Here is a 14,749-nt window from a genome sequence, read left to right on the forward strand (position 1 = left end):
TCAGCTCATTTTGTGCCAATGAAAGATACATGGACTAAGGCACAATTAGCTATGGCTTATCGGAAGAATGTGGTGAGATTACATGGGGTGCCTAAAGATATAGTGTCTGACAGAGATTCGAGGTTTATCTCACGGTTTTGGAAAGAGTTGCAGGAGTCTTTGGGAACTACCTTAAAGATGAGTACAACATTTCATCCTGCGACAGATGGCCAGACTGAGAGGACCATCAAGACTCTAGAGGATATGTTGCGAGCTTGTGTTATGGATTTTGGTGGTAGCTGGGAACAAAGGTTAGATTTGATTGAATTTTCTTACAATAACAGCTATCACACTAGTATTGGCATGGCGCCATTTGAGGCTTTATATGGGAGGAGATGTAGGAGTCCGATTTGTTGGGACGATAGCTTTGGCGATGGTTTTGGGACCGAGAGATGGTACATGAGATGGTGGAGCGATTAAGGCGATCGGACGAGGGATGAGAGCGGCCCAGGATCGATAAAAGAGTTATGCTGATCTACATTGACGGGATATAGAGTTTCAGGTTGGGGACAAGGTTCTTTTGAAAGTGTCTTCTATGCGAGGGGTCATGAGGTTTGGTAAGAAAGGGAAGATGAGCCAGAAGTTCATAGGACCGTATGAGATCTTAGACCGTGTGGGTGAGGTTGCTTATCGGTTGGCTTTACCGTCTGCTTTGGATAGGGTACATAATGTGTTTCATGTGTCTCAGCTGCGGAAGTATGTTAGCGATCCGTCACATGTGTTAGAGGTAGAGAACATAGAGCTGGATGAGTCCTTGTCTTATCTTGAGGTGCCAAAACAGATTCTTGACCGGAAAGTTAGGAAAACTAGACATGGTGAGACAGTGTTGCTTAAGGTTCTTTGGTCTAATCATGAGGTTGAGGAGGCTACATGGGAGGCGGAAGAGGCCATGAAGGAGCGGTACCCGTCTATTTTTGATCAGGTATGTATACGGGGACGTAACCTTGTTTCTTTTAGGGGGTAGGATATGGTCGCATAGAGTTTTTGCATGTTTTTATGTTGATTTCGTTATAGTTAGTAGTTGTTTGAGTCGGGTTGAGTTTGGTTTGCTAAGTATGTTTTAGAGTTTTATGTTGAGGTTTGTTTTTGTTGTTGGGTCGGGAGAGTGTTAGTGTGTTTTGTTTTGTTGTGGTTTGAACTTCGGGGACGAAGTTCTTTTTAAGAAGGGAAGACTGTAATACTACGGTTTTATGAGTCTTTGGGTACTCTATCGAGTGGGGCTTACTCTGTCGAGTAAGTATGTTTGGTATACGAAACAGTAGTCTGCCTGTAGGGTACTCGATCGAGTAGCCTTGGCACTCGATCGAGTAAGTGGCACTCGATCGAGTACGTGACTTACTCGATCGAGTTAGTCGGGTTATGGGTGTTATTTGACGGGTTTTGTTAATAACACGGATTAATATATAACAAGTTCCGTCATCTTCTTTAAACACTTTTACAAAACCTAATTCACCGTTAAGAGAGATTTCAAGTTACATTGTATTGTTCTTCCGCATTATTAGCAAATCCCGGAGCTAGAGGTGTCGGTGTCCTTTGTTCTTTATACTGTTGTGATCCTTGCGTCAAGGGTAAGTTCTACGTATGATTTTTATAGCGTTTGGTTAATGTTGGTTAAACCCTAATTTGGGGATTTGGGGGTTTTATGATTGTATGGTTAAGGTGGTAATTGTATGAATTGAATGTATGTATAGGAGGAGGGTTCGTAGAAGAGAGGTTTTGAGACAGCTGCTAGATCGTCTGATTCTGTGATTGCATTCCAGGTAGGGTTTCCCTACCCAGTATTAATTACATGATGTGTTTGGTGGTTTCATTGTGATTATTGTTTAAGTATATTGTTGGTGGTTGTGACGGTTGTTGGTTACATTGTTGGTTGTATTGTTGATTAATATCGTTGATTGTTGTTGTATCTGTCTGTGATCTTCGGGGTGCGTCCCTGACTGAGTGGAGTCACTTGTGGGAGTGGCTTCACGCCCTTGATTCGCCTTCTGTGGAACCCGCCACAGAAGGGATGTGCACATTAATGAACATGGGTTTATCTCTCGATGGAGATGAGCGAGGCTTAGGTGGGAACGGCTGCGGTCCCCCACTGGCGGTGTGGAGTATCTGTTGCGATAGGTACTTTGGCAGGGCTACACACTTTAGTGTGTAGTCAGTTGTGTGGAGATTGATTATGGAGACTGGGGTTTGATGTGACGATCGAGCTGTTTGGCATTTTTTTTATTGTGATTTGTATTGTGTAATTAGTACTGACCCCGTTTAATTGTTTTAAAAACTGTGGTGATCCATTCGGGGATGGTGAGCCGTTGTTGAGCATGTTTGATATGAAGCATATGGGCTAGCTGGGATGAGTCATCACTTGCATTTAGAAGAGTCTTCCGCTGTATCAGACGATGTCCTTTAGTTGTTCAGTTTTGTTAGCAGACAGTTTTGGATTGGTTGTATTTCAGTTAACAGTTTTAGGTTTGAACATGTAATCACTTAAATTATATTTACTTTTAAAGTATGTTTCTTCATTGTCTTATGATTATCATTGCCTCGGGTAACCGAGATGGTGACGTTCCTATACCTGAGTGGTCCTGGTAAGGCACTTGGAGTATGGGGGTGTCACAGTATTTAACATCACAATCACAAAAAAAAAAAAAAAACTAAAAACGTGTAATTAAGGAACATTGGATGAGAAAGACTAAAATCATTATTGACTATTTATAATAGTTATTATGCAAGAGTTTAACGTATAACAGGAAGTTGTTAGTGTTTAAGATAGATTCCACTTTGACTTAATGATCTTATTAGATTAGATAATATCTCTTATATGATGTATAGACTCAAGAATTTGGCAGGTTATAGAATTTTATACCGTATATTATATGTACAATGAAATTTTTAATAGTTGATGAAATTAGAGATTTTAATTGGTCGATATTCATTCGGAAAATTTGGACTCTCTGTAATCGCTCGAAAAAAGTTTACTTTAATAATATAGATAGGTATTGATTGATATTGATATTGATATTGATGGTTAACTAGCTAAGGTTATATATTAAGTTGGTTTTAATTGTATTTATGGTGTGTTTGGGAACCAATATTGTATTCTCAAATTTGGATTTGGACCAATTTGCATGTTTGTCAAACATATTGGATTTGGATTTCCAAATCCCTCCTAAATCCAAGTAAGGTTAAAAATAAACCCATTTGAAATCCACTCCCTAACCCCCCCCATTTCAAAATCTTTATTTCACTTTGCTAAATTGAAAATGAGGCATTTCAAATTAAATTCTTGTTGCCAAACACTCTCTTAGTCAATTTCCGTTACGATACGATACTTATTATCTTGCCAACATTCTGTTATGTAACTTACTCTCGAGTACTTCACTTTAAAGTAACGTTTTATTATACATGTTAGTATGCGTTCTTAAGTATAGTTATCACTAGTCCTTTCTTTTCGTTCCCTTTCCGAATTAAGTTATTATATTATTGGTTTTCTATTCGATTTCCAAATCGATGTACGATTTTCTTTACTATTCAAATTTGAATTTTGCATTACAAATATTCTTTTTTTTTTCTCTAAAATCTTATTTTAGCGAAAATATTTTCCACGTATTTCTAAGTTGAGTCAAATTTTCGAGGTGTTACAGCTTAACTGAATGGAACTGAATTGAACTGAATGCAGCTGAAATAAGAATCAATTTTTTGACGAGATGAGCTAAACAAATTGACTGAAACTGAAAAAAAATAAAACTGAATAAAATTAAGTAGAATTAAAATAAGCTTAAATTAAGCCAAAAAGCACAGAACGTTACTCTCAAAAGTCTTTGATATTAAGAAATCACAAGAAAAAAATCGCATTATTTTAAAATTGAATTTGACATTATTTAGGCCCTGTTTGGTAAACAACGGATTAATTTTAGTATAAGTAGATTGTAAAAGCATATTATAAATAGTAGATTTTATCAGAACGCTTGACTAGCTTAGTATATTACAACTAGCATAATTAATTTGAGTGTTTGGTAATTGGTAGATTAGAATTAATAGATTGTTAGTTTTCTTTGTAAAATGGAGTAAAGTTTCCTATTTTACAATATGCTAACAAATATGCAGGGTAAGCAGCATATTGTAAAACAACATATTGACCCCAAATATGTTATTTCAATATTCTATTTGTCAAACACTAAAATTAGCATATTAACTGGTCAAACATGCTAAAACCCTTAAATATGCTAAAATTCGGTCAATATAACGTTTAATAAACACCCTTAGCCTTAACATAATTCGAGAGATATCTAGTACCTAGACCTGTCAAACGGGTCAAACGGGCGGGTTACGGGTTCGGTCATTTCGGCTTGTGTGTGCATTCTGTTGTGTTTGTAGTGAGTTTACTGTTGTTGCTATATTGTCCGCAGTACTGACCTTGTGTGGTTGTTTTCTTGTTTGCTTCTGTTGTGTCTGCCGTGATCCCTTATGGTGAGCAGTAAGCCTTAGCATGTGATGTTTTGGATGGTAGCTGGAGTCTTGGCGGGATGAGTCTTCACGTGTCATGACAGGAGTAGTCTTCATAGTAATTGATGAGTTGTAGTATGTATATCAGTAGCTTGGTCAATCACTTGTAAAGTTATTATAAACGTTCTTTTATCGACTTTTGATGATTGCTTTTCTCGGACAACCGAGATGGTGAAACCTTTATATGCTAGGGAAGGTCTTGTTAAGGCTCCTTGGTATATGGGGGTGTTACAAAGTGGTATCAGAGCGATGATTTTGGAACCTGTAACAAATGAGCCTAAATGAACGTAGTGAGTCTAATAAAATGAACCTAGTGTATGTATATTGGGAGCCCCGGCTGAGGCTAGATTTTGGGTGAGAAGGCGCCCCCATTTCAAAATCATGGCCCCATTATGCTTAAGGCAGTCACTGGTTAAGGGGATAGTGAGTCGGGAATTAGGTGCCTAGAGTGTGTATGATAGTGATATAGAGATGTTTGTAGCAGAGTCCATATGGATGCTAAGTGTGTATGGTTGTGAATAGAACTGTGAAAATCTATAGTTGAGTAGTAACGGAAGTGGTGATGTGTTTGCAATGCGAGATAGTGTGAATGATGTGGTGTTGGTAATGCTTGTTCAAAATGGATGGTATTGGTAATTGATATGAAAGCTTATGAGCCTTGTATGTGGTAATAATGATAATTGGTAAGTTTTGAGTTGTCGTAATGCGAATCAAAATAGTATTTGAACTGGATGTGATAGGTGTATGAAGTAACGCTTCCGCAATGTGACGATTGATTCGGGTGAGTATTTGTTAATTGCTAAGACAAGATTAGAATATTATGAAGCTTGGGTGATAAATAATGGTATGATGTTGGATGAATGTTTCGAGTAGTATAGCTGTTAGATCTGTTATTGAAATTATAATTGCATATTTGGAAGTGAAATAGTATGTTGCATGCATGTATGAAAAGGGCTGATAGTATAGTTAATTAGTTGCGTAATGATTGTCATGGAATGAAGTAATATGGTTGCTAAAGTGATACGTTGTAATTGTGTAGTAGTAATACGTCGTGAATGAATATGATAATCCGTGACGATTTCCGAATTTATTTTTGGAATCGACATGAGTTGTTGTTTTGCAGGAACAGTTACTTAAACCCGTAACTTTTGACCTCATTCTTAACCTTGCCCGACCGAGTAGGAGTGTTTACTCCATCGAGTAGACTCCACTCGATCTAGTTATGAAGTTATAACGTCGAAAAAGTTGGATCTGCCAACGGAAACTCGACCGAGTAGCTTCAACTCGATCGAGTAGAGACCACTCGATCGAGTAACCTACTTACTCGATCGAGTAAGTGAACAGTAACCGGGAATTCGCGTGATTCATAACTCTTATTTTCTACTCTTTCTTTCTTATTCTTTCATTCATCAACCCTAATTCCTAAAACTCTCTCCAGTACTCTCAACCTTGTGATCTTGGGTGCTTAGATTTTGTGTTTACTTGCTTAGTTCATTCCCTTTTGGCTTGCTAGTCCATCAAGGCGAGTTGGTTTATCCTTTTTCTTATGTTTTATCTAATTAGAAGCATGTGGGAGGGTAGTAATTGCTGAAAAATCGATTTTAATGTGCCAAATCTTGTTTGTAATTGTTGTCACATGATCTAGTTGCTTCAATTTGTTGATTATTGACGTTAGTTGTGCTAAAAATCGAATCAAAAGGGGGTTTATATGACCCAAAATTTTAGGGTTTGAGATTTTAAATTGGATTTTGGTTGTCTTTTGTATATAAAAGGGGGAAAATTGAGTAATGTATGTTGTATATATCATGTATGGAGTCAATTTTTTTGTGATTTTTACCCCAAAAGTTGTCTTAAAACTCTGTTCTAAAAGTGCCCCAAACTGAAATTCGTCTCATATAATTGCAAATTTGGGTTGTATATGAATATGTTTGGAAAGTTTGAGTCCTAAAAGTAGTAGTGGTTAAGTGAATTCATGATAAATATGTAAAAAATTTCACAACTGTAAAGACCGTCTGAGCTATAAGAATTGGAAATTTTACTTGTAATTCTTGGGAATTGTTGGTGATAGTTGTGGATACCTCATTTCTGCACCTCCCGCAAGCCACCCGGTGATGATTAGGCCGCATGTTTGGTACGCGGAACGATTTATGACAGTTCGTAAGTTTATCGTCAAGTGATAGCTCAAACACTTGTGTCTACCTCATAGTTGTCATCTACGCGCGATACAGTCGTTTTGACAGTAATTAGAGTACATTTGGAGTCCGGGTCAAAAAACCGTCTTCATTTTCTAATAACCGTTTTAAAATGCCGAGTCAGAAAATTCTGGAATGTTCCGGATACTTCTATTCCATATTTTCAATCTTTTAATCTCTTTGGCAAATTATATCCCGAAAATATTATATAAAATATTAAGGAAATTGAGATCGAACCGCAATTCCATAATAGAAACACGGAAATCTTTCTTCCACAGGAGGAAACCACTTGGAAAAGGACGCAGCAGGTGTTGCACCTCTTCCAAGAGACGCAGTGGCTGCTGCGCCTCTTCCCCAGTTCCTTTCTGCGTATTTTCAAATCTTTTCGAGATTCACTTCCAAAGTTTCTCTGAAACCCTAATGCCTCCGTGTGATTTGTATAAATAGGGACCTTCGTTCCTCATATTTCTCACGCGAGTGTCCGCCCTTCTCTTCTCCCTTTGCATTCTAGACCACGCTCTTGCTTTTTGGCGTCTACGTGCTTGAACTTTCGACCACGTAAGCTCGGATCCTTCTGAGTACCAACCTTGTTTTGCATGACCGATCAATTTGACCATCTCCACATCAATCAATCTTGTTTAATTTCCTCTTAGAGGGCACTTTCGTCATACATTCGAGTCGAGCATCACTAAACATTAACTTAGTCAATCTCGTTTCGTCAAACATGTAAGTCTGAGGGTGTAAATCCCATATTTTATTATTGTACTTTATTTTTGTAATCATTATTGTAAGGTTTACGTCGAAAGCACATTCAAAACCGATTTATAAAACCTTGTTTTAAACCATTTTTACGGAATAACATGAGACAAACGTCGAGAAAGGACGCGGCAACTGCTGCGCCACTTCGAAGGGACGCAGCACCTGCTGCGCCTCTTCCTGAGGCTGCCGCAGTTCCTGCTTCCTTTCTTCTTCCTTCGTCTTTTGTTCATCTGTTTGTTTTGTTTTGTCTTTGTTTGTTTATGTTTTATTGACACGATATTTTTAGCATAACAATTTTAACATATAATTCGTTATTAATTAATTCATCTTTTAAATCCCGTCTTAAATCCCTTATAATTCATATTTGCGGGTTTTCGTCATTAAATCAAATCCGGGTTTTTAGAGGTTCGATTCATCAATATTGAGTCTCTGGAATCCATCATTGGCATATTTTCATCTGTTTATTATCATTATCATCATTAGTTTAGCATTAATAACCTAATTAATTTGATTAGTTTGTTAATTTGTGAAGAGTCTATTGATCCAAAATACTCAAAAGGGGGGGGGGGGGGTGAATTGAGGATTTGAAACTTTTTAAAGCTTTTTCGATTGTGCGTATGTAATTGATTATTTAAAGTTTATTGGTTAAACTTTAACTAATCAACTAACGATGATAAGCGAAATAAACGAAAGAACGAAACAAGAAGAGACACACGGATTTTTGAAGTGGTTCAGTTTCACAAGTCGAAACCTATGTCCACTATTCTCGATTAATAAATTTAGTACCTTTCTACGGATTACAAATTTACTAACCCAACTCGTACAACTAACTCTAGCTGTAACTCAATGAGTACCGTTAAATACTCGAGTGACTAACTTACGCTAATAAGAAAGCACTAATGATTCTTTCAAAGGTTCACGTTAATGAACAAGTAAGAAATCAATTACGCACTATTATCTTATAACGATAAATGAAGAACGAGTATGCGAGTTTTTATGACACACGACCTTTCAAAATTGCAAATCGGTTTTTTCTGCTTAAAACACACGGTTTGCTTTTTAAAGATGAAAATAAATTTTTATGCTTAAGGTCTCTCTTTTAGATGTTGTAAATAGCAAAGTATTTATAGGCAAGAAAGAAGTAGGCTACACGGTTTTTACACAAACCCTAATAGCCGAAAATAATAAGATATAATTACAAATTATATCTTCTTATTATCTCTTTCCTAAAAGCCTTGAAAGATATTAAAGAATATTCTAAAAGATAGAATATAATCTTTTCAAATATTATCTTTACTATAAATTCTAAGATTATGATAAGATTTCCTAAAACAAGAATGTCTTTAACCATAAATAAATATATCAAGTAAGATATATAAGATATGTAAAAATATTATTATAGAATAAAATCTTTACCTAATATCTCCTAGGCAACACGAGATATCACGGCCCATAAGCTCGTGAATCGTGCAAACCCTAGTCTTAATATATAATTAGAATTTAGGTTTTTAGGAGAGGCTATATAGAAACCCTAATTAGTAGTAAAGTCCAACTCATAAGTTGATCCATCATAACTACCAATTAACGTTTACAATAAAACCGGACTCCTTACTAAACCGGGCTTCATTAAATAAATACTTTCATTAAAACATTTAAAATAAACTTTAAACAATTATAAAACAATTTTCGAAACATTTATAAGTCGTGTATAAAAACTCAGCATTTCAATGTTATAGTAGAAGAGCTATAACATTGAGCTCTTTTACTAGTAATGTTATAGCTGCAAAGCTATAACTTTACTAATCAAGAAACTCACTCTTAATTACCATTACGAGATAATCACCTATACTATTCTAATCTTCAAGGAGATCTTCGAGTATAGACTACGTCATCATCCAAGCTTGATTAATCTTTAGACGAGCTTCGTCTTCACATAATACTTGAATGAATCTTGAATTGTTTGATCTTGAACAAAGGCTTGAACTTCTCACGCAATTGTCACAATCCTCTTTGTTGCTCATAATAGGTTAGTTCTAAGATACTCAACAAACGATTACACGCAACAAGTATATAGAATGTAAAACACCTTGACATCATCAAAACATAAACATATAAGCTATATGGTCCAACAAATTCCCCCTTTTTGATGATGGCAAGTCTCTTAAAATTGTGACTAATTAAAAAGTTCCCCCTCAATATAATACCGTTATCTTGATAATAAAGATTAACGCAAGATCAAGACGATTTTTCAAAAACCGAAACTTTAAGGACTTTAAGAGACAATTGGTCTTGACAAGGAGCAAGCTTAGGTAGATGCTTACTATAGATGTTCTTTCCCCCTCTTGACATCATCGAAAAGCTAAGAACAAATCAAAAATGACTAGAATAATATAAGACGAGACAAGAGATAAAAACGCCATAAGAAATAATAATAACACGCAAGACTAGAAGCATCCAAAAGATAATTAGCATACAAACTAAGAATTAAACATGTTAAAGCCAAAGTGGGCCGAATGAACACATGTCTAATAGAACACTTGGGCCATAACCATAAGTGCATTGCCAAAATGGGCCGAATAAGAGTTTGTTTAACACACCATTAAGAAAAATAAAAAGAAAAGCTAATTAAGGTAAGGCTAGAGAGGATAGGGCGAGAGGAAATCAAATGTTGCGGGTCTTATACGGGTTCACGTAGTCGGGTCTAGTTCGGTGCTCCAAAGCATCCAGACGGTCAAACGAGCTCCGAACCAACTGCGAAAGAGTACCAATGCTCCTTTCAAAATTAAGCACTTTCAAAGAAAGAGCCTTTGTGGCCTCCAACGTGAGAGCTTGATCACCCGCCATTGCTTTCCCGTGCATCACCAAAGCTCCACCCTGACTCGTAAGGAAAGTGAGACGATCACCGTGTGGGAACACTTCCCCACGAATTGCCTTCAACTCCCTCTCAAAACCCGCTAACCGCTTGTCCACTTCCTCCATCCATGAGTACACCCGAGTAGCATCCAAGCCCGAGTCTAAAGACCGAGATGGTCCAACCCGTGACAACACCGTAGCCAAATTAGTCAAATGCTCCTCGAATTTCTCCATTAAACCACTCATAAACCCCTCCAACTTCGACTCCATAGCTCCTAAACCCGAATCCACCGGGCCTTTCTCAACATCTTTTGCAAGAAGCAACTCGGGTCCATCAACAACAAGACCCATTAGCTTGATCAACTTATCACACATACAATCCCGAGCACTAACATCGTAACTGTCAGGCCCTACCACTCGCTTTATTTCCAACAAACGAGATATCCACATACCATATGGCAAATCGATTGTGGTGCTCAACTTATCCTTAGTTACCGTAAGACTTGTCTGAATTATACGGTGCAAGACAACACTACCCAAATTCACCTTCTGACCTTCCAACCAAGAATAAACCATTATCGCTTCATAACTCGACACCTTATCACGGCCTCCTCTCCTCGGCACCACTGTGTTCCACAAAAGGTTCAAGAGGAACTTGATTTTTGCCGGGAGAGGACGAACCACGATATTAACTCCCTCCGTCATCTCCTCAAAATACTTCTTCACTAACAACTCCTTTTCACTCACAACATTAGACCATTCAAGACTCGGATTTAATTCGATTCCTTTATCAGGAACCGAAAAAGCAGAGCAAAAATCCGAAACAGAGACAGTAACATCGACTCCATTAACAACCGCATGCAAGACACCTTTCTTGATTGAGACACTAGCAAAGTATTGTACCACCTCAACTGGGTAAATGGGACCCGAAAACTGACTAATGTGACTCCACCCTTGAAAATCAAGAAAATTAACAAAGAAAGCAAGAGCGGGAACACTAACCAACCAAGATTTCGGATAGTACCTACCACCATGAATAGAATACCTCAAAACTCGATTAACTAAGATGCTTTCATCATGAGTAAGCCGAACACGATTTAACCCTTCCTTGGTCGCGGCTTTCGAAGCATCCCTAAGCAAAGTACAAGCAACACCATTTCGAACTATCACCTCGGGTTCCTCCACAGCTTCACTATCATCAACAACTATTTTATTTTTACCCTTGAAAAGACGGCGTCTTTTGCCTTCGGACACTGATTCGTCCCGACTTTGAAACAGGGGCGAGTTTGGGTTTGGTTGTGGTGAAGGGCAATTCATGGAATGAGGATCATGTGGTGGTAAAGGTGATGTTTGGTTAGGAAAGGGGCGGTTTTGGTGGTGACGGGTTGAGGATCGGGTATTTTTTGCATGAGATGGATTCATGATGATGGTGATTTGTTGAAAAAGGAGGTGACGGTGATGGTTTGAGTAAAGGAGAAGAATTGTGATGATGGTAAAAATTTGGAAGAAAGAAAGGTATGCAAGTGGGGATGGGTGGACGGGTAACACGCAAAGGGTAGATATAGGTGTAGGCTTAGGGTTAACAAGTGGAGGTGAATTATGGTAAGTGTATTTAATTAGGAATAGGTATTGTGATAAGTATAGGAATTTATGGTGATGTGACAAGAATTAGGAAGTTGATTTGATGTAGGAAATATGAGCCGTGCATATGTGAGCTATTTGGAAGATTTTGTTGTGATTTGGAAAGATAAAAATATGGTGTGTTTTGTTTATTGTGATAAAGAATAAGTTTGTATATCAATTAAATTCTAGATAGCAAATAGAATCTTATGATAAAAATATTTCCATAAACGAAATTATTCATGCAACGCAATATACGGACACAGTCATACAATCTTAACTTAACTAGTCAGTCATAAGAAGATTGAACAAATATAGAAGCTTAGGTACCACTGATTAAACCAATTTCCAACCGTAAAGTCTCAAATCGTTCTCTAGCTAATGATTTTGTCAAAATGTCTGCCCATTGTTTTTCAGTACTACAAAATTCAAGTTTTATATTCCCCTTCTCAACATGGTCTCGTATAAAATGGTGTCTTATTTCAATATGTTTGGTACGTGAATGTTGTGCGGGATTTTTAGAAATAATTATCGCACTAGTATTATCACATAAAATAGGAATACATCCTACGTCAACACCATAATCACGTAATTGTTGCTTAAGCCATAAAAGTTGAGTACATACCAGTCCTGCGGCAATATATTCGGCTTCAGCAGTTGAAAGAGCAACCGAATTTTGTTTCTTCGAACCCCACGTGATGATACACGGTCCGACAAACGTGGCGACACTCGTTGTGCTTTTTCTGTCTAGAGAACATCCTGCGTAGTCGGCATCAGAATAACCGACTAGATCAAAATTGCACTCCATTGGATACCATAGGTATAAGTTGGCCGTTCCAATCAAATAACGTAGAATTCGTTTTACGGCCGTCATATGCGATTCTTTGGGAGAAGATTGATATCTCGCACAAACGCATACGCTAAACATAATATCGGGTCTACTTGCGGTCAAATATAACAGTGACCCAATCATCCCACGGTAAGTAATTTTATCAACTGATTTACCGTTTTCATCCAATGTCAATTTCTTATTCTCGACCATTGGAGTAGGCATAGCATGTGAATTTTCCATTCCAAATTTCCGTATCAACTCTTTGATATATTTCTGTTGATGGATGATACGTGCATTTTATATAGTCTTTTTAGCCTATTTTATGCACGCATTTCTATGCTTTTATCGTGGTTTTATGCTACGAAATGCCCCGAATATGCTACTTTGGGTTATTATGTCTTATTTGCAGGTATGGACCCGAAAGGAGTGAAATCAAGCCATTTACCGTCCATTTTGCATGCATTTGGAGGAAGAGATGATTTGAAGCAGGAAATGTTGCTGTCTTGAGATGCGTGAAGGTGTTCCGGGAGCTAAAAGGACAAGTCAAGGCGAACTAACAAGAATTCTAAGCTGCTGAAGTTAATAATCACTCGATCGAGGACATTCTTAGTCGATCGAGTGGTTTTAGGATGAATAAACAGTCGATCGAGCAGTTATATGGTCGATCGACCAGTTCTCTATATGCCCTTACTCGATCGAGCACTATTCTAGGTCGATCGAGCTGTTTCTGAGTGAAGTTCACTCGATCGAGTGATTTAAGTGGTCGATCGAGTGGATATTGCTGACGGGCTGGGCTTTTTAGTTATTTTCCGTCATTAGGTTTAATCCTACTCCTAATTTCTTATAAATAGGAGTTAGGGATTTCATTTGTAATCATCTCTCTTTACCCGGAGGCAGGGATCACGTTATTCTTCTCCCTACCTTTGCTACTGTCGCTTTTATTTCCGGATCAATAATTAGTATTAACTCTTTCTCTTCTTTTCTTACTGTTATTTATGTTTATTTCTTCTCCTTTATTTCTTGTTTCCCCCATTCCCATGTCTAGCTAATTTCCCCTAGTATGTTAGGATTAGGGAAGCCGTGGTAGCATGCCTTAAGCGTATTAAATAGATTAGCCTTGCGATAGGAATTGTATTAGGCAATTTAATTGTTATCCGGTCAAATGAATGCATGCAGGAGACCAATAATTCTAGTTAACCCCGACCTAGATCGAAAGATTGGAAGGGAAGGCTTGCTTAATTACAATAGGGTATTGCAGTGAGGGCGAAAGTTAAGCTGTTTACACTCTAGGGCGGTTTAAGGACCGAAAGGTGACGACCATAGCTCTTCTTATCAATAGTCTAATCGCCTTAATATTCCCGATAGTATAGATCTGATAGCTGCCACGGTGGACCGACTCTTAGCATACTTCTTCCTTTCTTGCTGTTAATTCCTTTTATTTTCCTCTCTCGCCTATTAGTTTAGTTGAATCAATCAAAACCCCCATTAGTGACATTAGACAGATAGATAGACAAATAGATAGTACACCGCCTCCCCGTGGAGATCGACCCTACTTGCCGCCGACTTACATTAGCGATAATCTAGGTATTTTATTTTTGGTACGAAACGACAGTATCAAATTTTGGCGCCGTTGCTTGGGGGCAATCTATTTATTTATTTGTTTAATTTTATCTGTTTTTAGCCTCGGGGATTTTTCCCTTGAGGTCATTTTTTTTAATCTTTTGTTTAGTCTGTTTTGATAGGCCTTACAGGTACTACCTAGACAGTTCTAGGTGAAAGACAGTCAAAGGGAAGGCTTGAGTACCTTTGACCCACCACCGATGTCCCACTTTATGGAACAGACGGTGATATACGGCGGGAGATGTGGTTCTGCTGAGCACAATGCAGCTGTAGTTGTGCCGCCACATCCGCCCTATCAATGGCCACCGCAACAAGATTCCCCCGAGATACAAGAAGA

Source organism: Silene latifolia, chromosome 11 (genome assembly GCF_048544455.1).
Source record: "Silene latifolia isolate original U9 population chromosome 11, ASM4854445v1, whole genome shotgun sequence".
Taxonomy (NCBI): Eukaryota; Viridiplantae; Streptophyta; class Magnoliopsida; order Caryophyllales; family Caryophyllaceae; genus Silene; species Silene latifolia.